The 26831-nt window shown below is 48.7% G+C and overlaps 1 long non-coding RNA gene across 1 annotated transcript; it reads left to right on the top strand.

Annotated features, from left to right (window-relative positions):
* On the top strand, positions 1 to 25019 carry LOC141372751 (uncharacterized). The gene is made up of 3 exons (XR_012378153.1): positions 1 to 179; positions 13674 to 13840; positions 24660 to 25019. It is a non-coding gene; the product is annotated as an uncharacterized lncRNA (long non-coding RNA).
* The last annotated feature ends 1812 nt before the right edge of the window (positions 25020 to 26831 follow it).

Below are 26831 nucleotides of genomic sequence, written 5' to 3'. Positions count from 1 at the left end.
CTGAGCAGCTCAGAGCATCCTTTTGCTCTATGTGAAAATGAGAGTGAGACCCCTGGGAGCCAGCCGAACACAGTGTGTGCAAAATGAAGGCAGCCGGCATCCCTGAAGCCTGCAGCTCGTCTCTTTTCCCCTCTTAAATCTACAAAACACCCAGATTCCAGTGCTGCCAGAAAAAACAGGTAACAGCCCAATCCCTAGACCCTTCCAGAGTGACTGTTTGAATGAATCAGACAGTTGCCTTGCCTCGCGTTGGTAGGCTCTTGCTTTAGGCATTTAACAGATATTGTCCATTATGCTACGTTTTGGGACAAACATGGCTTCCCTTATCTCTTACATGCTTACCTAACAGGGACCCAGCTGACTAGAGCAGAGAACAAAAAGAAACTGGATAGAAATAACCAGAACTCCTTGCATGTGGACAGCATCCTGCAACATGGAATGTGCCATTGACCCATTAAACCATTTTGTAGATGAGAGCTTGTAGGGGTTGAAAGAGAGTGACAATTTCTCAAGGTCACCAGGCTGAGAAGTGGCAGAGCTAAGACTGAAACTCAGGGCTCCTGGTTCCCATCCAACTCCCTTGGTTGAGCAATTTACATGGGGCTGACACTGTCAGCCCCTGGGCTAATGGGGGTAGGGAGGGAAGCAGAACCCATGAGGTGGCATAGTTGACAATTGCTAGTTTGAATGTGGTAACTTACTGTGGATTGGGGTTACTGCCTAGTCCACTTTTAGACCAGAGCTATGGGTTACGTAGGATCCAACAGGCCCCTTATGGAGGACTGTAGACCTGGAGGGTGATGCCCAGGACCCACAAAGAACCCCATCCAGCAGAGATCCAAAACCCAGTGTCTCCACTATGCATCTGGCCAACAGCTGTGTTCTATTTGGCCCCCAAAATATCCTTTAAAATGTGAGTATTTTTGCTAACATTTAAAAATTAGGAGAACTCACATAAAAATTGGTGTTTGCTGTGGTATTTCTTAAAAATGTGAAGATGGGCAATACTAGGAGCTGAGCAGTATTGCTCACCCTAGAAGGAGTGTGTGCTCTCTTGGGTGCCAAGTCCACAGCCATTCCCTACTGCTTTGTGATGGCACCTGTCTGGCTCCTGCAAGCACTTTTGCTACAGAACAGAAACTCTCAATGTTTTGAAAGTTATGGACAGAGTTCAAGGGAGTCCAAGAAGTTGCGTGGGTAAAAATTATATCTTTATTTTCACTAACCTCTACCTAAAACTGAACATTTCCTTCCATTATGGCTGTAGGCAGTGACCACAGTAGTAATGGGATCTGTGACTTTGTCACCAGAAGAAATCACAGACATTTTCCTATCACATTAGAGGGTTTTTTTTGCAGATGTCTCCAAATGTCATTTGTGTTTATCACTACTCTTACGTCAGGGCCTATCACTAGATCTTGTTTTTTAATGCATTTGATAAAGAAGAACAAAAATTGTGATATTAGAAGTTTGGTTTTCTTTCTTTTTTTAAATTTTATTTGTTTGACAGAGAGAGAGCACAAGCAGGGGAAGCGGCAGGCAGAGGGAGAGGGAGAAGCAGGCTCCTCGCTGAGCGGGGAGCCTGACGTGGGGCTCGATTCCAGGACCCTGGGATCACAACCTGAGCCGAAGGCAGATGCCTAACTGACTGAGCCACTCAGGCGCCCCAGAAGTTTGGTTTTCAAAATATTGTGTGATTTTCAATATAATCGGTTTCATTTGTAATCCCATGTGTTTTATTTTATGCATTTGAGTATTTTGTAATTGAAGTATAATTAACATACAGTGTTATATTAGTTTCAGGTGTACAGTATAATAATTCAATTCTATGTCGTACTCAGTGCTCACCATGATAAGTGCACTCTTAACCCCCTTCATCTATTTCACCCATCCCCCACCCACCTCCCCTCTGGCAACCACTGGTTTGTTCTCTGTATTTAAGAGTCTGTTTTTTTGTTCATCTTTTTTGTCTTTGTTCATTTGTTTCTTAAATTCCACATACGAGTGAGATCATATGGTATCTGTCTTTCTCTGCTTTATTTCACTCAGTGTTATACCTTCCTAGGTTCACTTGTTGTCAATGGCAAAAATCTCTCTTTTTTTGGGGCTGAGTAATATTCCATTATGTATATATAATGGAATATAATATATATAACATATTGTAATAATATATAATATTCCATTATACATATAAATATATCTCATATCTTCATCCATTCATCTATCAATGGACACTTGGGTTGCTTCCATATCTTGGCTATTGTAAATAATGCTGCAGTAAACATACGGGTGCATATATCTTTTCAAATTAGAGTTTTCATTTTCTTGGGGTAGATACCCAGAAGTGGAATTATTAGCATATGGTAATTTTATTTTTAACTTTTTGAGAAAACTCCATACTGTTTTCCGCAGTGGTTGCACCGATTTGCATTCCCACCAACAGTGCTCTCAACAACAACTGGTGAGGTGGACATCCTCACCAACATTTGCCATTTCTTATTTTTTTGATTCTAGCCATTCTGACAGGTGTAAGGTGATACTCATTGTGGTTCTGATTTGCATTTCCTTGATGATTAGTGATATCGAGCATCTTTTCATGTGTCTGTTGCCCATTTGTATGTCTTCTTTGGAAAAATGTCTATTCAGGCCCTCAGCCCATTTTCAGTAAGATTATTTGTTTTTTTGGTGTTGAGTTGTATCATTTCTTTATACATTTTGGAAATTAACCCCTTCTGGGATATATCATTTGCAAATATCTTCTCCCATTCAACTGGTTGCCTTGTCATTTTGCTGATGGTTTTCCTTGCTGTGCAAAAGCTTTTTATTTTGGTGTAGTCCCAATAGTTTATTTTGCTTGTGTTTCCCTTGCCTGAGGAGCCATATCTAGAAAAATGTTTCTAGGGCCAATGTCAAAGAAATTGCTGCCTGTGTTTTCTTCTAGGATTTTTATGGTTTTAGGTCTCACATTTAGGTCTTTAATCCATTTTGAGTTTGTTTTTGTATATGGCATAAGAAAGTGGTCCGGTTTCATTCTTTTGCATGTAGCTGTCCAGTTTTCCCAACACCATTTACTGAAGAGATTATTTTTCCCTATTGTATACTCTTGCCTCCTTTGTGTTGGATTAATTGACCATACAAGCATGGGTTTATTTCTGGGCTCTCTATTCTGTTCCATTGATCTACGTGTCTATTTTTGTTCCAGTGCCATACTATTTTGATTACCATAGTTTTGTAGTATATCTTGAAATCTAGGATTGTGACGCCATCAGCTTTGTTCTTTCTCAGGATTGCTTTGGCTATTCAGGGTCTTTTGTGGTTCCATCCACATTTTAGATTTGTTCTAGTTCTGTGAAAAAGGTTGTTGGTATTTTGATACATTTTATGCATTTATTCTGAGAAAACGTCCATAGGCTTCCCCAACCTCCCAAAGGAATGCAAAGCACAAAACTGGACTCATATCTTCAAAATATGGTTGTCAGATCCCTTGGTGGGGAAGGCAGTTCTAGAACCTTTTAGAGAAGTGGGGCAGGAGAGGCACTCCACAGTCCCATCCAGTCTCTCCCAGCCCAGGCCATGGGGCCCTCCAAGGTCTCCTAGAGCCTGGGGAGCAGTTGGCCTCTGGGCAGGAGGCTGTGCTGTGCTTCTGCGTTCAGTGGCCTGAGCCCCGGGTCTCGGGGTCGGGTGGGGGTGGGGGAGGTCCTCTCCAGAGCAATCTGGGCGCTCCTTTGAAGGGAGAAAGCTTAGCCCCCCTGCCCCAGGCGCGATGCCTGTGGGAGCTGGGCGGGAGCCCCGAGCTGGTCTGCGGTGCCCGGGCGTCTCCCACCTCACTGACTGCGCTCCGTGGCTGCTGACTCATGCTCGGACTCTGCCTGTCCAGCCGGGTGCACGCCCACGAGGTGCCCTCCTTCTGGTTCCTCCACCGCTTCCTCCCAGGCTCTTCCAGGCGCCTGCCAGCCCACAAGCGCTCCGGGCCCTCCGCCCCTCCTAGCAACCACCCTCCGCCCCCCCGCCCCCCGCCCCGATCCGGAAACGGGCGGGTTGGTCTGCAGCCTCCAGAGCCTGGAAGCCTCCGCCTCATCCTCCAACTCCCCGGCACGCTGCTGAAACCACCCTGCGGAAGGTCGACAGAGCCGGCCTTCCCAGCAAGGACAGGTGGCCCTGGGCCTCCCACTCCCGCTCCCGCCCTGCGCCGATGCTCAACAGCCGCCTCTTCCCGGATGGACCTGCTCGCTCCTCTGGTTTCCATGACACTGCACTTTCCCACGCCGCCTCCGAGTTTCTGACAGCTCGTTTCCTTGCTGCCATCGCCCCCTCCCAGCCTCTCCCCGTGGGCCTGCCCGAGGCGCTGCCCTTGGCTTTCTCTGCCTCCCGCGTCCCCCCGCCCTCCTGGCCCCCGTGGAGCGCTCCTCCGCCCCTGCCTCTCGCTGCCTCCCACCACTGCCGCCTCTCCAGCCTCTGCCATCCACTGTCCCCAGTCCCGCGTGGCTGGGGTTTACAGTACTCTCCCCCCACCCCCCACCCCACGTCCGAAATCACTGGATGTCAGACTGGTACCCCAGCAGGTGTTCAGGCGCGGTCTGGCCAGCCAACCGCATAACCAGGTGGGACGGACGTCCCGGAGCTTAAACAGCAGGGGCTCAGTGCGCCTGAGCACGTCAGGTCTGTGAGAGGCAATCCAGTGTAAGGCTTAGAGCCTGGGATTCTGTAAACCCGCTGCCTGCGAGGAAATCCTGCCTCTGCTGCTTGCCCCAGGCAGGGTCCTTCATTTGTTCATCCATTTATTTAGCAAATGATAATTGCGCCTCTACCGTGTGCCAGGCTCTGTTGAAAACACAAATGGAAAAACCAAGTGGCTCCCCACACTCCCGAAGTTTAGAGGCAGGGCATTAATCAAATGTCCAAACAAATGCTCAACTGTGACTGTGACAAGCCATGTGAGGGACAGACACAGGCTGCTGTGAGACCCCATACCCAGAAGGTCTTATCTGATTGGTCAGGGACGGCTTCCTTGAGGACATGATCTCTAAGCTCAGATGTGAAGAATGAGTGTGTGGTTATGAGGTGTGACAGGATAAATAATGCCCCCCCCCCAAAGATGTCTACGTACTAATCCCCAGAACCTAGGAATAAGTTACCTTGGTAGCAAGATGGCCGTGATTCGGCTAGGGATTGGAGAAGTGAAAGTATCCTGTATTGTCTGGGTGGCACAATGTAACCATAGGAGTCCTTATAAGAGGGAGGCAGGAGGGTCAGAGTCAGAGAAGATGGGAAGATGGAAGCAGAGGTTGAGTGAAGAATTTGCTGGAAGGGGACCATGTGCCAGGGAAGCTTCTAGAAGCTGGAAAAGGCAAGGAAATGGATTCTTCCCTGGAGTCTCCAAAAAGAACGAAGGCCAGCTAGCCCATTTTAGACTTCTGATCCCAGAAGCATAAGATAATAAATGTGTGGTGCTTTAAGCCACTGTTGGTGATCATTTGTTACAGCAACAATAAGGGACTAACACACCAGCTGAAGAGTAGAAAAGCATGTGCCAAGGCCAGGGATGTGGGATGGGTACCCTGATTTAAAGAGAAAAGTTATGGTTGGGGTGTTTGTGTGTGAGTGTGTATGGGTGTGTGTGTGTATGGGTGTGTGTGAGGGGGTGTGAGCGAGGAGGCTGCACAGCTGGACAGGTGCCAGACCATGATCGGCAAACAGCTATTTCAAGCAGCTGTTGATTGATTGATGTTATTAACCCCTTTGAGGCTCAGATTCCTCATAAAATGATGGCCTCATAGGGTCATTGAGAAAATTAAATGAGCTAGCATGCGTAATGAGCATAGCTGTTAGTAAGTGCTCATATAATGTTAAGTCCTATTATGATCCCGTAGTGTTCCTACCTACTGGGAATTCTGTGAAGCTCCTCTGGGGCTGTTGAGAACAGGAATGGAAAGGAGGACTGGGCTGGGGGAAGTTGTTCCCTCAACCAGAGTAGCTGAGCTTGCACTGGTTTGCACACTGGATTGGCTTCTGCTTAAGATCATATTTTAATAAAAGTTTCCTCAGCTAAAAGAGTTTGAAACCCACTGCTTAGTCTGTCTCTGCTTCTTCCCGTGAAGAGACCCTGGTGTGGAGGTGCCACCATGAGTAGTATTGTTTCAGAGCCAGCTGGAGAACCGAGGTCCCCGACCATAATGCCTGGATCCTTTGTGGTCCAGTGGCCTGGGCTTCGGGGTCAGACTGGGGGCTTCATCGTGTGGAGTCCATTTTCCTTCATGGCACTTCCTGTGTTATGTTTTCTTGCATCTTTCTTCTACATCCAGCTCCCTCACAGGACTCTAAGATCCATGGGGGCAGGAATCTCATGTTTCATTAAGCACAGTATCTCCAGGGCCTGACTCTGTGTCTGACAGTGATAATAACAGGAGACACTCGGAAAATGCTCGCTCCGTCCCAGGCGCTGTTCTGTGTCCTCTGCACACATCCGTGTACTTCATGCTTAACCCTAACTCACATAGTCCATGTTGAAGGTTTGTGCTGACTGAATGGCTTCACATCACTCAGGCACCTGGGCGAGCTGCTTAGGCTCTGGGGCCCACAGTGGCCTCGTCTGTGAAGTGGGGATTGACACCACGGGCGGAGGTGGTAGTGAGGGCGAAATGACGTCACGACGCCCGCACGCCTCCAGGCTGTGGGCCTGGCCCCAGCAGGCACTCAGCACTCAGGGTCGCTGTTACTCTGACCTCCTGCTGCGGGGTGCTCAACGCTCTGGTCTGGCCGCGCGGTCCGGACAGGGCTACTGTTGTCATCTCGTGCCCTGAGCCACAGGGGAGCCCTTCCCTCCGTCGGCCCGGTCACTTCCTGCAAAGTTTCTCCTCCTCACTCCTCCTCGTCTCTCTCCCCTGGGCCCAGACCAGCACACCTGCCTTTCTGGGCTCCGGCTCCCCGCCCCCCGCGCCCCCCACCCCCTTCCCCGCTTCCAATGAACCCTGCCGACAGCTGCTTCCCCCCCCCCCCCCCGCGCTCCGTTTCCACTCCCTCCTTCCCTCTCAGGACCCCAGAAAGGCCCCTACAGCCCGGACCCTCAGGTGTGACCCAGCTGGGGTCCCGAGGGCCAGGGGAAGACCACTCCGTGCCCAGTGGCCCCCAGGCCGCCACTCTCGCCTCCCTCCGGCAGGAGCTTCGGCCTGTGTGACCTGGGCCCCGGGGGGCGGCCTTTAGTGAGCCCTCCCCTGTGCCCTCCCCCCGCCGCGTGTGTCCCCGCCACTGGGCGTCCCGCGCGGTCTCCGTGTCTGTCACCCCCATTCCTGACGCCAGCGCGGTGGGAGTGGGAGAATCCCAGGGACAAAGACTTGCTCCTGTCACTTTTTTCTTTTCTTTTTTTTTTTTTCCAGCGCAGAAAAGGTGGTTTTCATTAGAGCGCAGGAACAGGACCTGTGGGCAGAAAGAACTGCCATCACTTTTGCTCTTGAGGAATTCTGGAGTGTGCCCCCTTGTCACCATGCCCACCCCCCGCCCTAGCTCAGGCCCCAGTCCCTCACCCGGATGGTCACAAAATATCATGGCCCGTCTCCCCCTGGCCTTGTCCCCTCACACCGGGCACTAGGGTGATCCTTTGAAGGCACAAACGAGTTTGTGGCCCTCCCTTTTAGAGTCTCCACTGGCCTCAGACAGAGCCCTCATGACCAGTTTCACTCCCTCCCCATCCAATTGGATGGAGACACACCGAGCTGACTTGTGGCTTGAATGGACTGAACTTTCCAGATGATTGAAATGTGCTTCCTTCTGCTCAAGACTCTCCCTTTCTTCTCCCGTCCAGCCCTCCCCTACCCGCTGGCTAATTCCTGCTCAAAGGCAGAGCTCAGCCGAGGTGCGCACCGTCCTGGGAAAGGGCTCTCTGGCTACCTGTAGCCCTGGCCCCGTGACCTCCTCTGTAAGCCCACAGACCCCATACCCTTCCTGCTTTATTGTAGGGAATACAGTAGGGAATGTTGCCTGTTTGTCCCTGCTCACCTGTCAGCTCTTTAAGGGCAGGGACCCTGTCCCCACCACGCGGGAGCCAAGAACAACGCCTGGTACATACTAGGTGTTTAGTAAACATCTGTCCAGTTGAACTGAACTATTCCAGAAGCTCTCTCAGGCTCCCCAATCTCTATCCCTCTCCAAATCCCACCCACTCTTCCTTGTAACAAAAGCAGTGGCTGGTATTTATTGAGCGCTTATTGTGTGCCTGGCACTGTGTTAAGTGCCTTATGCATATTGTTTACTCCTCAACAACCCCATGAGGTAGGAACTATTTTATAGAAGCTAAGTCAGAGAGGTGACATAATTAGCTCAAGGTCACACAGCTAGACCGGGTAGAGCTGGATTGGAACCCAGCTAGTTGACTTCCTTCTCAACCTCAAGGCGACACTGTCCCCCATGCTCACTTGTTCTCCACGTTCTTCACAAAGCTCTCTCCTTCCTCCGGCCTCCAGAGTCTCTGTCTCGCCAGATCCTCCCGGCCACTTCTTCTACGCTACTGCTTCCTGATTGCACACTGCCCTGAACAGCTCTGCAGTGCAGAGGTATTTGCACTGTTAATCTCTCTCACTGTGACAAACTCCCCAAGGGCAAGGACCAAGATCTGTTTATCTAGAACCCCCAGGATACCCAGCACAGTGCCAGACACATGGTTGGTGCCCAGTTCACCAGTAAAACAAAGGCTATGATCTCTAGGCTCCTGTCCACCTAAGGAGGTGGCTTGGGTGGTTCTGATCTCTTGTCTACTCCCAGTTCCATTTAAATAATGAGGAGAAGTGTCAGAGCTCAGGGGCGTTCATGGATGGAGAACTCCGCCATCTTTCTAACCTTGATGTTTCTGAAAATAATGAATTGCAGAGAATTTGGGGGAAGGCAGTACCAAGGTTCGTTGATGCCAAATTTGTGAGCAGCATCTCTGGCTTCATTTTTCTGTCCAGGGAGTCCCATTTTTAACCATAATATGTCCCTGGAAACCATGTCATAAATCAGATTATCAAAAAGGAGATGATATTTAGTCAGCAAAAATTTCATGCCCTGAGCACTTACTATATGCCAGGCAGTGAGCGAAGTGATGGGAATAAAGTTAAATATGATATGACCTTAGGAGTCTCACTGTCTGGAGAGAGTCATAGAGCAAGTCCTCACAGTAAAAGGCACCTAAGCTTTGCATATTCTTGCTCCCATCTGCTTCTGCAAGTTCGCTCCAAGTGTTTCTAGAAGTTTCCACCTGGGCTCATGCCTAAGTCTGGGCATTGCCGCTAACACATAATTTCCGTGACTGCTTTCCCCTCTTCCCTGCTCAGTTCTGGTGCCCTGTGTACCACACCCCTGCTGGGCTGCTACGGCTGATGAAGCAGGTCCTAGACCTGGGGTGATGTCACAGAGCATGCCTCTCTCCTGCCAGTGTCGTACTCTGCCAGGGAGTTGTAAAGCTGGGCTGTCCGAGCCCCAGCGTCTTACAGCGCTTTTAGGGAAACAGGTCTGCGGTGTCTGACATCGCTGCCCAGGAGTCCCCCCCCCCCCCCCCCCCCACTCAGATCGATTCCATGGGTTCTGAGCTCAGAGCTGAGCTAGGTTATATCCAGAGGCACTCCTTTAATAATGAAGGCTTACTCACTGAGGCAAAGGCATCTGCCTGACCTTCTCTCCCCATGGGATGAGTGCTCACCTAGAAGGTTCCTCACTCCTTCTGTATCATCAGCCCCTGGCAGCTGCCCCACCATTTCCCTACACAAGCCCAGACACTCCCAGTTGGGCCACAGACACAGCTCTCTACTCCCACCTGTTCCTCTTACACATGCACTGCTGATTTATGCTCAGATCGAGAAAAAAGACAAGAAGGAAATATTCTAAGAGGTTTTGATCCCGGCAGATTTTACTTTCTTTTTTATACTCCGCTGTCTTTTCCAAAATTTAAAAAATAAGCATGGATCACATTTATAATCCCCCCCGTAAAAGCTTTTAGTTGTGGTAGATGTTGTTAAAACACAAAATTAACAACACAAACTGTAGAAGCAAAGAGGAAAAAAAGATAAACTTTAAGGTGTCAAGGAGAAGGAGGAAAGCTTCCAAAAGGAATAATGTTACCATTGCAGGTTCCTGAACAAATAAATGAATCATAGAGCCAAGAATATACCATAAAACCAATGCCATAGTAACTACAAATCTCCACAATTATTCAAAAAAGTAAAATTATTTTCCAGGCCCTACAAAATACACATATCACATTGATTATCTAAAGACCTGCAATGAACTTTTAAGTGTACGCATCACATATTAAACAACACACACAACTTCACAACTTTTAGAACATCCCAAGGTATGGTAGGGCAGCTACAGTAAACAGTACACATTTAATGGACAATAGTTTTGTTCACTTTCCACTTTCAAAGTGGGGCACTGCTTCATCGCGTGCCTTCCCTTTCTCTGAAGCAAGGAGGGATGTTCAAGATCACTCCTTGAAGCTCAGTGCTGAGCATGAGGGGTATGATTTAAGTGTCTGCTTTTGGTAATGATGCTGCCTCTTTGACTGAAAGTTATTTTATTTTATTTTATTAATTTTTGAAAGTCATTTTGAATACCTGGAAGGGCTGACCTAGCTTCCTCTCCTTTCTCTCCATCTGTGTATTGAGAGCCACAAGGCAGTGGTCAGGATCAGGGTCAACCCAGGCTCCAGGAAGGCTGCGGCAGGGCCTTCCTGCCCTTCCCTCCCTGCGGACTGCCTGGCAGCGTAAGTAACTAAGTGACGCTCAGTGCACAGAACACGCTACTCCTGGGTGGCTCTCTTCATCTGGGATGGTGGTGAGAAAGGGATGGCTGGGAAACGAGGTGTAGGAAAAGATCTTTGCTATGAGCTGCTCCAACTTCTAAGAGCCACCACCACTGACGTGGAGGGCACACTCTGTGCCTGGAATTACTACAGAGATGGTTTAATTGTATGTAATTGTTGCAAGTGTGAGAAGTAATATCATCCCCATTCTGTAGACCAGAAAGCAGAGAATCAGAATCAGTGAGCCCCCGAAACGTAACAGTGTATTAGTTTGCTAGCCATAACAAAGTGCCGCAAACTCGGTGCCTTAACCAGTTGATTGCCTCATGATTCTGGGGAGTAGAGATCTGAGAATAAGGTGTCCACAAGGTTGGTTCTGGGGGCTGTGGGGGGGATCTGTTCCACGCATGCCTTTCTCCTAGATTTTGATGTTTGCCAACATCACCCCAATCTCTCCCTTCATCTCTGATGGCATTCTCCCTGGGTGTGTGCCTCTGTGTCCAAATTTCCCCTTTGAATAAGGACAGTAGTCACATCGGATTAGGGCCCCCTCTAATGACCTCATTTTCACTCTATTACGTCAGTAAAGACCCCATTTCCAAGTAAGACTACATTCTCTGGTATTGGGGTTAAGACCTCTCTTGGGGGGAGGGAGGCAGACAGGAAAATCTCACCTCTGAAGAGTTAAGGAGCCAATATTCAAAACCTAGACCATCTGACAGCAGCTCTTAGCCAAACGCTACGCTGCCTGCTACCTGGCTCTGCCTGGCCACTAGGCTGTCTCCTGTGGGCCACATCTTTCGCATGGAGATCCGCGACTAGAGAGGTTGGAGCCCACTCACCACTTCTGCGGATTTCCTAAGTATAATCTCGCATTTTCTGTGCTTTCCCCTGGAGGAACATGCTGAGAGTGCAAGTCTTTTTTCCATGTAGACACTGATGGACGTTTGCTCTAATAAAGGACTATCCCCCTCTCCACCAACCACCTCTGCAGGAAGCACAGTTCCTGCTGGTGCGCCTCCGACCCATCCAGCCCTTCCTCTGGAGAAGAGAAAGGCCACTGCTGTTTGCATGCTAATGAGCCCGACACACCGCATTTTCCAGTTCTCACAATGACAGCCTACACCTGTCACTCTGTGTGCCAAGCAGGGAAGGCTGCGGATGCCACAGACACAGGGGAGGAGGTGCAGGAGGAAGGAAGGTAGGCAAAGTGCTCAACAATTCATCATGATTTGAGTACCTGCACCTTCCTGCTATTTTTTTTTTATTTTAATTTAAAGAGCACCATTAGTATAACTCTCAATTAGACTTTGTCTTGGTTCTCTCGCCAGAAGATCATCAACTCTGAACAGCAGTGTGTCAAACTTGACTTGGGTAATATTGGGATCCAGTTCACCCTTTTCCGGGGTCTCAGGGACCCCTTGAGGTGGATGAAGCTGTCACTAGCAGAAACAGCAAGTGCAAAGGCCCTGAGGCAGGAGCGTGCTGTCTGTGTTGAAGGGCAAGCAAGGAGGCTGGTGTAACTGGAGCAGACAGAACAGTGAGACGTGAAGTCAGAGATCATGTGTGGGGGGATAATGGGACTGCAGGTATGGAGGGCCTTCTGGGCCACCGTGGGGATTTTGGCTTTGACTCTGAGTGAGACATGAGCCATTGGAAGGCTCTGAGCAGAGGAGAGATGTGATCAAAGAAAACAGCTTAAAGAACCACTCTGGTCGCTGTGTGGAGAATGACCAGGGAGGGTGAAGGCAGAGCAAGAGACCCTTTAGATGGGGATCTCAGTGAATCCAGGTGGGAGGCAGAGGTGGGTCAGCCATGGGCTGTGGTATAGGTGGTCACATTCTGGAGATGTTTGGAAGGGAGAGCTAATGGGATTTGTTGTTGGTCCTTCCAGGGAAGCCAGATGTGTGGCTGGCAGGGTCACTCGTGTGGGCCCAGCCAGCAGCATCTCTCAACGTGACAAGCACGGTGTCGTGGCTTTGGGGCAGACACGCCTGTGTGTGGCTCCTCACTCCGTCCACACTAACGGCTCATCTTGAGTGGGTCACATTGACTCTCTAAGTCTCCCATTTCTTCATCGGCAAACTGGGGAATCCTTCTATCACTGGATTATTGTGAAGATTAAGTGAGATACTGTAACATGAAAAGGGCAGCCACAAGGGTAATATGATTATTTAAAATAATGCAGCTTCCCCTGCGCCCTGGAGATTGAGCAGAGGCCCATGGATGGGAAAGCGGACTGTGAAGGCGGAGGGAATGTGCAGGAGGGGCTTGGGCAGAGCCGGGGGGGCAGCCCAGACAGCGCTGAGTGCCTGGCTGGGGGGCAAGCAGGTATCCAGAGCACACACTTGCCTTCCCAGCAGAGGCTGGGGGAGTCCAGAGCCTGGGCAATTTGGGGCTGGGGGTGGCTTTTAGAGAACAGATGGCTAGAGGGAACTCCTTGGATGAAGGTGGAGCAGTGGAAAATGGGAACACCCCCAAATTCTGGAGAGGATGAAGTCATCCAGCTGAAGCCAATCAAAACTCTCCCCTGGGCAGGCAAAAAAGGGTTTTACTAGGCCAAAAACTGTGGAGATGCCTAGCAGCTGCCAAGAAAGGAGGCGAGGCGAGTTCTGGGCCCAAGGCCATAAGTCCCAGGGGCCCCACCCTGGCTAGAAAAAGAGACTAGGGGAGTGTTGGGGGGCAGCCCAGAAGCCAGGGGAGCGGGGGGGGCCTGTCTGAATTGTCTGGTGATGATGGGGTATTCTCCTGGAAAAACCGTTAGCTCCTGCTTAGAGGCTGACAGAGCTCTGTGCAGCAGGCTCTGCAATTTTTTTTTCCTTAGGAAAGACAAAAAAACAAGGTTAGCATTCATTCCATCAGAGATGTTCTACTGATTTATACGTATGTTTTTTTTCCCCAGTAAACCAGGACATAGCCACAGGTTAAAGTGGGGATCCCTGCACATCCCTCCTAATTAGAGAAAGCCTTGGTGTTGAACAGAAGGTGGGTTCAGATCCTGGTGTGGCCGTTGACCTTGGGCAGGATGCCTGACCTCTGAGACTTGTAAAATGGAGATCACAGTTACTGGTAGGTGTTCGCTGGCGAATAGTCTCCCGTCCCCCACCCCACAGGTGAGGAGACTACCAAGAGACCTAATGAATATGAAGGTAGATGCTCTCAAGTGTACATACAGCTGGGTCTTTCCTGTGTCATGAAAGCCATGGGGGCTGGTTTCTAGGGGCCAGAGTGAAGAGGTGGGGTCTGGAACCTCAGGGAGCTGGGTGCACCCCCCGCCGTGTCTCTGGAGCAGCACCCCAGTCCCAGGGCGGGGGTGTCCTTACTCGATGTCCCCCAGTTCAGATGCCTACTCCCTACACTCCACCATCTGTTCGCACTTCCGCAGCGCCCCAGAGAAATGGGACGGAGCACTTGGGAGAAGGACACCCTTTTCCCAGTCATCCTTTGCGGTAGAAATTCCTCAAACCCAACATCTTCCAGGGGCACTGACGTCAGCCAGAAGCAGGGCTGTGGAGCTTTTCTGGTAATCTCCTTCTCGAAGCGCCCGCCTCCGGGAAGGACACCGCTGGGGTGAGGCCAAGTCCCACAGCTGCTCAGCACCTGCCTGGCCTGGGGAGGCTTCCTGTGTGCCCACTCTGAATGTCACAATCCTGGGGCCCTGGGGGCAGGTGTGGTGGCTGGCCAATCCCCTCCCTGTCGCCACCCTCTGCAAGAAGCCAAATCAGCCCACCACCAGCCGGCTCCTAGAGTCTCTTTCTTCGGGCACGAATGGAAACAGAAGTATCTCTCCTTCCCCCTCCCCCCCCCCCCCCCCCCGTCCCTTGCCTGCCTTCCTCCCCGCCCCCATCCCCTTTAACGCTTCTTTCTTTGGTCAGTTTCACAGGATTTGAAAGCCATTTGAGTCTTGTGGAACTTGGTAGAAGACGGAAACTCTGACCCCTGGTCTCCAACCAGTTTTTCAGGCCAGTGTGTCCCAGGATTTTAGTACAGACACAAGGATCTCCCCAGCCAGCCCAGAGCCCTTTTAATGAGTGGTTTCTGTGTGCTGGGCACTGCGCCCAGTGCTTCACGGGCATTATGTACTTCTGACAACAATTTTGTGAGGGAGACACAAGGAGCTCTAGTTTACAGATGTGAAAATGGACATAAGCACCTGCCTAAGGTCACACGCAGCATGGCCTGTGCTGGGAGCCAGGTCTTATGACTTCAAAGCTGAGCTCTCTGCCACCACGTTACACTTCTCAAAGCATGTTCCATGAATCATTCATTCCCCTAGGTCTGCCAGGAATGAAAGAGACCTGGGTCAAGCCTACTAGGGAGATGCTAGCTAGCATCTCCACTTCTGGGAGAGTCTCAGACCATGTTGACAGATGAAAGGCTCTGAGAAGTCCTGCAGGGCGTAAATCTGTTTACCTCGCTCTAGCCTAATGTGTCCTGAACTTATTTGCACTTGGATCCCACCCCCTTTTTAAAAGGGACACTGTTACCATCCCAGAGAATGCTTTGGGAAATGCCATACAAGATCATATTACCTGTCGTGTTTAGATATTGCCTGGTACCTATCAGAGCTCGAAAAATATTGGTTGGCTAAAATGAACATGTTTCTCCCATTTTCAGTCATCCTAAACAAATCCCTACTATTCCTTGCCCTGAAAAGTCCCTCAGCTGTGGAAGATACCAGCCCTACAGATAACCCCTTCCTGATGTCACTCCTTGGTGGCTCTTGCAGGGCTGTGTTGGTCATACGGGAAGACAGGCCCATTCAGGCAGCTCCTGAGGCCTCCCCTAGTTCAGCCCCTCGGACCTCTCTGCTCCGAGGATGAAGGGAAAGGTCAGAGACAATTCCATTCAGTTTTGGCCACAGGAATATGGGTGTGGAGGAGGGTGTGGAACCTCTCCCAGCCCTCCAAGCAGGACAACTCTGACCTTGAGGTGTCCTCCCACCCCCGCTAGCACTCACACCTCCATTTCCACCTTCCTTCACTCCCTTCCTCTGCCTTGTACACCTCTTACACCCTACCCTCCTGGACTCAGCCTGCACTCCGTGCTGGCCTGGAATCAGAGGCCCCCATCACGGACCGCAACTAAGCAGAGCTGCGGCCCAGTTCTGGAGACTCTGGTGTAATTGCTGCGAGGTGGAGCGCAGCCCTCCCGAGCCTTCATAGGCACCACCGACTCTCACCAATAGCCACGGCCCTTTCCCTCACCCTTTGGCGGCACCCCCTTGGCAAGCCTCCTACCCTGGTTGGGGGGCCAGTGCACCCTCTCCTCCCCTCCCCAGACTCAGACTCCCAACTCAGCCTCACCTGGCAGCGTGGGGAGCAGCCCTGAGGCTCCTTGTCTTCAGGCTCCTCCTGGGCCGGGCCTGCGCTCCCTCCCGACCCCGGGCATAATGCTTAGCTCCTTGTCTATGACCGCAAAACAAAATTGAGGCCACTGGGAACACATGATCGCCATCAAATTCTTGCCCCCTACCGAGTCTGCTACCACCATCCCTCCTGCTTTCCTGTTAATTTTAGAAGCAGGCCAAAATCCAGGTCAGATCCCCCCAGCCTATGAAGTCAGGTCACCAGGGTCCAAATCCCATTTATATCACTTCCTGGCTGTGTGATCTTGAGTAGGTCTCCTCATCTCTTCGGTGCCTCAGCTTCCCCATCAGTGACATGGGATCGTACTTGCCTTTACCTCATAGAGCTGACGGAAGGATTCAGTGAGATAACCCCCACAGATGGCTCGGCACAGTCTTGGCCCGGAGCAAATGGTAATAACAAGGGCTAGCTCTCGGTCCTTCCCCCTCGGCCCCCTCCAGACCTTGCTCCGTCATTATGAGCCTCTCCCTGCTTCTAGCTCATTGCTCTTGGCCTGTAAAGATGCAGAAGTCCCTCCATCCTAGAAATCTCTTCTTGATCCTGTGTTCCAGATTTCTCTTGTTTCTTCTCGACCAAACTTCTCGGAAGCTTGCTTTATCGGCTCACTCATTTCTTCATCTACTGTTTGTTCTTCAGTCCACCCCGATGTGGCGTCTGGCCCTACCATGATTCTGACATTTATCGCCATCACCAAGGACCTGGCCGAGGTCAGTGGGCACTTCTCAGTCCCTGACTTCTGCCTACTGCACTGGACCTTGTTGATCCTTTCCTCTTTTGTGAAATAGCTTTACTTCAGTGACTCCTTAGCATACACTTGCTTCTCCTCGTACTTCCTCTACCTTCCCTCCTCCGTCCCCTCGGGGCTTCGTCACCCTCTGCTGGCCCAGGAGTGCTGTTGGTACCCTGAGTTTGTCCTTAGTTTATGAGTCTCCTCTGTGCTCTCACGCTCCCTTCAAGTGATCTTAGCAGTTCTTAGGGTTTCTGCTTCTGCTTGGTGATTGATACCTCTTATGGACTGAATTGTGTGCCCCCCAAATTCATATGTCGAGGCCCAACCTCCAGTGTGACTGTATATGGAGGTGGGGCTGCTAGGAGGTAATTAAGGGTGAATACGGTTATGCGTGCAGGGCCTTAATCTGATAGGACTGATGTCCTTATAAGAAGAGGGAGAGTCACCAGAGATCTCTCTCCTTTTTGTGGGCTCGCACAGAGCAAACGGCATGTGAAGATACAGCAAGTCAGGAACGCAGGTCTCACCACAAACCAACTCTGCTGGTACCTTGATCTTGGACTTCTAGCATATTGAGCCATGAGAAAACAAATTTTGGTTGTTTAAGGCCCCCAGCCCGGGGCATCTTGTTACAGCCGCTGAAGCTCCTGTTATATCTAAGTGTATCAGTTAGCTTTCCCTGTATAACAAGCAATTCCAAAATGTAGTGGCTGAAGATAACAACCATTTATTTAGCTTACCAAACTGCAGGTCCGCAGTTTGCTCTGGGCTCGGCTGGGTGGTTCTTCCGGTGTGGGCCAGGTCCACTCACGTGTCTGTGGCTGGCTGCTAGCTCGGCTGGACGCTGTTGGCTCAGGGTGGCCTCTGCTGGGCTGCCTCCTCCCTGCTCCATGCATTCTTGTGCCCCAGCACGCGGGGCTGAACTTGTTTTTATGGCAATGCAGCAAGGTTCCAAGAAAGCGAGCAGAATAGAGGTTTGGAAGGAAAAGCCTCAAACTAGAGGCAGAGATCTGGGTCTTTCCATTCACAATGGGTCCCCTGGTCATTGACTTCTCAATATCAAGACACGTTGGACAATGAACTAGGAATATAGAATAATAATTAAATAAGTAAATTCTGGGAAAGCACAGAGCACTTTAAACTATAGGTGACAGGACTTGATAGGCATAGCATGAGGAAGCGTGAGGAAATAAGGCCTCCTCCTAGGCAGATGGTTTGGCAGACTGGATAGAGGGTGGAAATAATTTGCTGAGCACTTATTTTTTTTTAAAGACTTTATTTATTTATTTGAGAGAGAGAGCACAAGTGTGTAGGGGGGGAGGGCAGAGGGAGAGGGAGTAACAGGCTCCCCGCTGAGCAGGGAGCCCGATGCGGGGCTCGATCCCAGGACCCTGGGACCATGACCTGAGCTGAAGGCAGATACCTAACTGACTGAGCCACCCAGGCGCCCCTTGCTGGGTACTTATTATATACTGGATACTGTGCTAAGCACTTTGCACACAGAGAACATTGAGGTGCTTGAGAAAATGTCTCTGAGCCACACTTGCTGCATTTGAAACCCAATTCTGTCACTGACCTGGAGAAAGTTACTTAACCTTTCTGTACCTCAGGCTGCTCATCTGTGAAGGAGGCACCATAAGGACGCTTACCCCGGTGCCTGGCTGCCTCAGTCGGTAGAGCATGTGACTCTTGATCTTGGGGTCGTGAGTTCAAACTCCACATGGGCCTGGAGCTTAAAATAATAAATAATGGCACTTACCTCACTAGGCTGTTGTGCAGACTCAATGAAATAATACATGGGAGCTACACAGAAGTGCCCAGCTCATGTGCCCCCGTAAATATCTGCCATTGGTATTACTGTCTCATTGAATCCCCACAACCAACTTATGAGGTAGATGCTTTTATCTCCATTTTACAAGTAAGGAAACAGAGGCCTGGAAAGGTTGAATAATGGCCCTCACATCACGGCTGGGGTGCGGCTTCGGACCCAGGCAGCCGTAACTCTAGAAACTATGCTCTTAACCACCTCTTCCTCCGTGCTCCCCCATTTACCGTTCATCAACAGCGAGAGAACATGTGTGAGGTCGAAGATAGTGAATTTGGTTTGAGATGTCAATGCGGAGCTCCTCGAGGACATCCAGGCGGAGACTTCTGGTCCGCAGTTGGGTTTGTACATGGAATAGAGGAATCAAGACACTGTAGACAGATGGGGACTGAGCCGTGGGTGATAAGGTCACCCAGGGAGATGGTGCAGCATGACAACGGAGGAGGGTCCAGGGCACATTTAAAGAGTAGATGGAGGAGACGAGTCTGCGGACAGGCCGCTGAGAGAAGGGAGAGGGGGGTCTTGGAAGGAGGGAGAGCACACGTCTGAGTCTGCCTGGGAGGTTCTTGGTCTGTGACAGCCTGGCATAATAATTCATTAGTGCCCTTTGTCACTTTAAGCAATGACCCAGTTTGGAAGACAAATGATATGTTCACCATCCTTAGAGGGTCAAGGAGGTGAAAGTATCAGGGAGGAGGAACTGCAGGTGTAAAATATCACAGAAGGAACGAGACCATGTTTACTAAGTGGTATATTGGAGTTGGATTTGGCAAACTGATGACCTTGAGAGAGGTTTCTGGGGAAAGAGGTGGTGAATAGATTCCTGCTGACACCTGAAGAAGCAGTTAGTAGAGATAATACATATGCACAAGTCACTGTTTTTGACCAGGGAGGCAGAGGTAACAAATAGACAACTCTGGCCTGATGGAATTTATTGTGTATGTGTGTGGTTTGGGAAGAATAAAGCAGAGTGGCAGGATAGAAACCCTGGAATTTATTTGAGGTACATGGTGGGGAGGTGGAAGCCCTCTCAGAAGCTGTAACACTTGATCTAAGAGTTCTGTGAAAAGAGCAAGCCTGCCTGTGAAGCTTGAGGGATGGAAACTTCCAGAGAGAGGCAAGAGTTCATGCAAAGGTCCCGAGGTCGGAGTTTGAAAAACAGAAAAAGGCCATTGAGGGTGGCAGTGGGTACCAGAGGGGAGGAGATGGACTCCAGAGCTAGGAGGAGTGAATTGACAGCCCTTGGTGACAGACCGGATATGAGGGAGAAAACAGAGGATGGTCCAGGATGGCTTCCCATGTCAACTTTGGAAATGTGGGTAACCGTTCCTCCCTACCCTCAGACAGAGCCGGCAGAAGAAACTGGTTTTGGGGGAATGCAATGAATTGTGTAGTGAGTTGAATAGTGGGTTATCCACTTGGACATATCCTTTGTCCAACCATAACCTGTGAACCTGTGAATGTAAACTCATTTGGAAGAAGGGTCCTTGCAGATATAATTAAGGATCTTGAGACAAGATTATCCTAGATTTAGAATGGGCCTTAAATCCAATGGCAGGTGTTCTCATAAGAGAAAGGCAGAGGGAAATCTGAGACATACAGGGGAGGGGAGAAGGCCATGTGAAGATGGAGGCAGAGATTGGATTCCTTATAGTCACAAACCAAGGAATGGCCGGAGCTACCAGAAGCTGGAAGAGGCAAGAAAGGATCCTCCCCTAGAGGCTTCAGAGTGAACATGGCCTTGCTGACACCTTGACTTCAGACTTCTGGCCTCCACAGCTGTGAGAGACTAAAATCTTTTGTTTTAAGCCACTAGGTATGTGCTTATCTGTTATAAGAGCCACAGGATACTAATACGAACTATTCCATGTCGAAGGTGGGGAGCTACACAGAGGTGTTGGCTGGGCGAGTGGCTACATGGAGCACCCCTTGGGAGAGAAGCCAGGCCTGGAGATAAAGCTTTGAAAGGCGGTTGAACAGGTGGTAGTTTAAATCAGTGTTTGTTTTTTTTTCTTAAGTAGGCTCCCTGCCCAGTGTCGAGCCCAACACAGGGCTTGAACTCATGACCCTGAGATCAAGACTTGAGCAGAGATCAAGAGTCAGACGCTTAACCGACTGAGCCACCCAGGTGTCCCTAAACCAGTGTTGTTTTTGAGGGGAAGCTGGAACATGGCTCCAGAAGCTCTTTCTCAGAAGCACAAAACAAAAAGCTTCCCAGATTTTTTAAAACCAGACTTCCCTCAGCGATATAACCAAACACCCACACTATATATTATCAATGAAATGTAATGTTCATATCAAAGAATCTGTTTGTATTCATTTTAACATCTCCTAATAAATGAAAGAATATTTTTGTCAGATTATTTTAAGTCAGGAATGCTCGCATTTCCTTGAACTTCTGGGTCTGCTGTGAGGCTAGCCCCTTTTACAGCAGGCACTGCTGAGAACATGTAAGGAGAAGGGTTTATAGGTTAGAAGGAAGCACCAGAAACAGTAGTTAGTAGCTGGTGAAACTGTGGAGCATAAATTCCTCCCGATGCCCCCGAGGGGTCAGACCAAGTGTTTCCGGGGCACACACTGCATTTGTACCTCCTCTTTATCGCTCCCCTCAAAATGCTTCCCCTCACAGAGACCGCAGAAGGGACATTCCACTCTCAGTCCCTGGTGTACCTCTAACGTTTGCAGGGCTTGGGCCAAGAGTACAAATGGAGGCCCAGATCGTGCATATGCAAGAATCTACCAACTATTAAACCCATAAACCATTCATTAGCGTATAGTTTGTCTCTCTACCCTGACAATTCACTTTCCAATGGAAAGTCCAGGATTGAAGTCAGAATGGTCAGGTTTTTTGGCGTTTGCACTGGAGTGTGGAACGTGGGCAGGGCTCCCTCCCGGCCCCTTCTCCTCCCACGACCTGCCTCAGCAGCACACCTGGAGGGGCCTCTCAGAGTAGAGGCTGACACCAGGGCCCAGGGTCAAGCTTCGACCACATGCACCTGCAATCGGTGCCCCAGGTTACCCTCAGGCCTGAGCACCGCGGTGGCTCCAGAGGACTGGCCCAGAAAAGAGGCCTTGCATAGGCCCTAGAGTTGGTTTGGGCCATTTAGAGCTGGAAATTCTGGGATCTGGGAGAAGGGCATGGACTCTGGATAGGTTTGGTCCCTTGGCCCTGTGGATTCCTTGGCCAGTGAGAAGGGGCACGGAGAACAGGAGCCAGGACAGGGGATCCTCTTGCCTGGGTAGATCTAAGGGTTCTGGTCAGTAGTCACCCTAGCAAGAGACTCAGAGAAGTAGACCAAGACCTGACCGTGGTCATGCATGGACTTTCTTGTGTACTTTTTAGGTTCAAGAAAATGCCAGGTTAAGAAATAAAATACCATAGCTATTTTGAGCCCTGATTAATAAGCACTATTATCATACCAATATTTCCTTGAGTTTTAGAAATCAAAGGTCAAATCCCTAAAACATTTTGAATATAGTAAAATAAGACCTTAATGAAGCAGTATCTTGGGTGGCAGTGCTTTCCAGAAGTTTTTTCCCCACTTATTTCTTCCTTCCTGCCTTCCTCCCCTCCCTCCTTTCAATTGCTCTCCCTCTTTCCAAAGCAGGAAGAGCCAAAATGAAAACCATAGGCTTTGAAGGAGTCAACTAGGGAAAGTGCAGCTAAAGTACAAAACAAGAGGGCCATGGCACAATTCCAGGAAATGTCAATATCCAATAGTCAAGCCAAGGAAGAGCTTCTACTGAGGAGAGTTCTGGAGTGGGATGGGAGGGAGAGGAGAGACTCGGGCTCCATAGACTGGGGAGGAAAGAGTTCTACGGGAGGGAGTTGCCCAGAAGAGCAAATGCCTCCAGGGGCCGCCATCTTCCTGAGACCAAGTGAAGCAAGCCTGGTCCATGCCTCTTCCGCCGCAGTCCCTCAGCCTCTCTGGAGAGCACCAGATTTTCCTCATCCCGCATTCTGGGCCTGCTCCAGTCCTGCCATTTCTTTTCTCAGCCTACATGTCCCTGTTTTATCAGGGCTGTCCACACCATTCACTTCCCAACCTCCATCCCCCTGCTTGGTCTCTTCCTTGAACCTCCAGCAGGACAGTGGATCCCAAGCATGTGCTTTGCTCAGGGGAGATGCTCACCTGATAATGGTTCAGTGAAGTTGTCCAAAATGGAAATGTTCACGAGTATTCCTGATTCCCAAAGCAAGGACAATCTATTTCATCTCTGGAGAGAGAAGTATGCACACTCAGCCCTTTACCCTGTGGTCTTCCTGTCCCCTCAACACTGGAATGGTCTTGTTCTTTTCCCTGCTCCCCAGAAATGCTCTTTCCTTGGCCTAGAATGTTCTCCCCACGTCCTCTTCTCCCAGATCAAATGTCACCTCTTGGTGACTCCTCAGGCAGGAAGACTTTTCCCAATATTGTGTGTGTGTGTGTTAACCTCTTATATTTTTCATTTTATATTTTCATTGTGTCCTCTCCCCCTCCAAACTGTAAGGCTGGTAGGGAAAGTTTACTTTACCTAGTTTTATAAACCAAATCTAAGTGCCCCAAATTTGTACAACATAGTACTACTCTCTCATAGAAGTTTATTTAAAAGGTCAAATTTAATGAAGCAATCAGAGAAGATTTTGTTCAAGAATTCTCCAATCTTTGTTAATCTGCTTTTTTTTTTTTTTTTTTTAATCCCGGGTCTTCCAGGGGGCAGCCACTCTGGTTGGATCCAAGTTTTAAAAGGGCAACCTACTATCTCCTACTCTGTATGGAATATGAGTCTACATATCTGTTGTACATATTTTGACTTCATTATAGGAGATAAGCTCTTGGATGTTCTGCAAGTATCTGGAATTTAAAATTTTTTAAACTGAGCCCCTTCCTCAGTGTCTGTGGGCTTGTTCCCTCATCTCTAAACTTTATTCAAATGTTACCTTCTCAGGAAAGGCTTCCTTAGTCATTCTATTGAAATCTGCAGCCACCTCCTCACTGGTCATGTCATAAAACCATTCTTCTCCATAGCACATATCACTGCCTGATATATTACATATTTATTAATATTCTGTTAATTACCTATCTGCCCCCAATAAAAGATAAGTTCCATGAGGGTGGGGCTTGTTCATTGCTGCAGATATTGCCTAGAGCAGTATCTAGCACATAGTAGGTCTTTATTTATTGAATGACAAATGAGTGGCTTATCGGATACCTACTCTCGGCTCCCACCTCAAACTCACCCTTTCTAGAAACAAATTCTGACACCTTTTTATACCAACATCCAGGTTAAAAAAATTGGCATCATTTTTCTTCTGACTTTCTTCAGTCTCAGCTACCAGTTTCCCAAGTCTTGGCAGCTCTTGTGTTATGTCTCTTGCTGATGCTCTGCCCTTAATAGTTGCTCAATAGAATGCTATAGCAAGGTTACTTCTGGCAGTTGGGATGGAGGAAAGAGAGGAAGATTTACTTTTCCTCCTTACCCTCTGAACTATTTGGTATTTTATTTTATTTTTTTTAAAGATTTTATTTATTTATTTGAGAGAGAGAGGCAATGAGATATAGAAAGCACGAGAGGGAAGAGGGTCAGAGGGAAAAGCAGACTCCCTGCTGAGCAGGAAGCCCGATGTGGGACTCGATCCTGGGACTCCAGGATCATGACCTGAGCCGAAGGCAGTCGCTTAACCAACTGAGCCACCCAGGCGCCCCTGAACTATTTGGTATTTTAAAAAATCAGGAGAGTTGTAGTAGACAGCATTGGCTTCCTGTCACCCATTTCCACCCCCACTTCCTTACTTCAGGTGTCCATCAGCCTCCATGGCCCACTACATGTTCAGGAGATGCTGACTCAAACTGTTCGACTTAGCTGTCAGAGAAAGGATGGGTTCTGATTAGTTTAAGCCATTGTCTGCATGTGTATCATCACCCCCCACTGGGAGCACAGGACTGAAGTTGACCCACTTAAATGTTTTCTCTATCCTCATAGATGTGGACAAGATAATGCTGACTGACTCTGGCGGCCATCTTGTGACCACGAAGGGAACCAGCCAAGGACAAAGCTGTCATTGAGCATGGCAGGGCTGAGAGATAGTCTGGGTCTTTGATGCTCTTGGGAGCCCACCCTCTGTCTGCACTGCTGGTCCATTCATCTCCTTATTCTACAAATACTGACTGAGTATCTACTATGTAGCAAGCACTGTTTTACATGCTGGGGAGACAGCTGTAAATCAAAACAGACAAAAATCCCTATGTCATGGAGCTTCCATTCCTGGGGGGAAGGGAGACAGTAGTGACAGATCATAAAAATAACTACAATACACAAGTAAATAATATATTAGAAAGTGATAAGTGCTATGTTAAAAAAAAAAACAGAGCAATTTGCTGGAATAGATTCTCCAACACCTGTATGTGTTGTGTGTTCTTTTCAGTAATAAATCAAAACACCCCTTTTGGAAGCTGACAGTTTTTTAGTTTGCAATATGTGAGAATACATCGTTGTGCACTGGAGTTGGGATTCTGATCTGATTTTTTTCTAATCCAATTGAACCCATTGTGCACCAGTGGTTGAAGACAGGTGGAAATTATGAAGGACATGGGAGCATTCCTGGGTATTGGGATTTAAAAAGGCATTTGTCTTTGGGCAAGGGTAATTACCACATGAATAAATCTCAGAACTGACTATTAGTGTTGCAAAGGTATCAGATGCAAACAAGGCAAATGACAACAAAACAATAAAATACATTCAAGTGTGGTGGTAATTATTTGAAATCTGGATTACCAATGGACTGGCAATGAAAGTGAACCGATGCCATCATGCATCACATATTTTAGAGATGCTCCTAAATTCTGACATAAACTTATCCAACATCAGGCATCATTTTGAAATGTACATAGAATACCATTTAAAAACTATCAAAGTAACTTAATGTTATGACTAGAACACAGTGTATCAGGAGATAAAATTGTAAACTGTGTGGAAGCCAAATGTGTAGGATTGTATTTAATTGCAATGCCTAGAACTGCTAAGTTTATTGATAAATTTTCAGTCCTGACACCAGAAAAAAAAAAAAAAGGGGGAGAATGATGATCAAAGTAAACATAATGATTGGCAAGATATCTCTGTCCCACAGAATAAATTACAGAATGGCGGCCGGTAGAAGGCAGCTATTTTTATTAGCACAACCAGGTGAAATGAGTCATTGCAAACTGGCAAACCCACTGATATTCTGAATCCTAGTGTTCTTTTAGGGTTGTCAGTATGACAACCTATGAACTAGGTAAAGAAGCCCATGAAAATATTTTTAGGCTGCCAACCTTAGCCGACTTGCACAGACAACTGACGAATGCCTCGTGATATAACCCGGAAGTGAGAATTTGGGACAGGTGTGCCCGGGCTGAAGGTCTGGTTGGCAACACCAGAAGACCATCTCCACCTTCACGCTGTTACAAAGAAACAGTTGCCCTCCAGAATACGTATGAAGACTTAAGACGGGTACTTAATGAAGCTGATAAAATTGTCAACCACGTCCCAAGCAGGCTGTTAAATAAACACCTGGCCTTTTTTCTTGGCTGTATGAAGAGACAGATCATGACTGCAAAGCACCGTTTCAAACAAAAGCTCATTGTCTTTTGATTAGAAAAGTTTTCGTTCTCTCAAGTTGTAAAAGGAACTTTATTCTTTTTCATTGAAAACTTTCCCTGGGGGAGATATTGTGCGTGGATGGGCCTGGCTTCACAAGTCAATCTCTGCACTCATGTCAACTCCGGTGCGTGTTCTTACCAGGCAAGTGTAGGAGTGAGTGGTCCACCATGGAGACCCAGGAGTCGCAGTGCTGGAAATCTGGCCCCACCTTGGTCTGGGGAGTTGAGATTTTTGCCCTTGCCTGAAAGATCTGGTTAGTAACCCACGTGAAAATAGGAAGAGACGACTTAATAAAAGGGCTCTATAAGTCAAACTGGAAGTGGTTTGGCGGACAAGGAAACTCTTACAGCACCACTTTAGGACATCACCAAATAACTTTGGACCTTTGTAAGAAGAACGGGTTCTAGAGATAGCTTCAGATGGTTTCTTGAAGCCGCTTTTTTTTTGGTTCGTTTGTTTTTTTTGTTTGTTTCATTTTTGAATACAATCATTTATATCGTTTTGTTCCACTTACGT

The sequence above is a fragment of the Callorhinus ursinus genome, unplaced genomic scaffold (assembly GCF_003265705.2).
Source record: "Callorhinus ursinus isolate GAN/ISIS: 27379988/994484 unplaced genomic scaffold, GSC_fseal_2.0 scaffold5, whole genome shotgun sequence".
Classification (NCBI taxonomy): Eukaryota; Metazoa; Chordata; class Mammalia; order Carnivora; family Otariidae; genus Callorhinus; species Callorhinus ursinus.
Note: the sequence above shows the minus strand (reverse complement) of the source record. Positions and strands in the feature narration are given on the sequence as shown.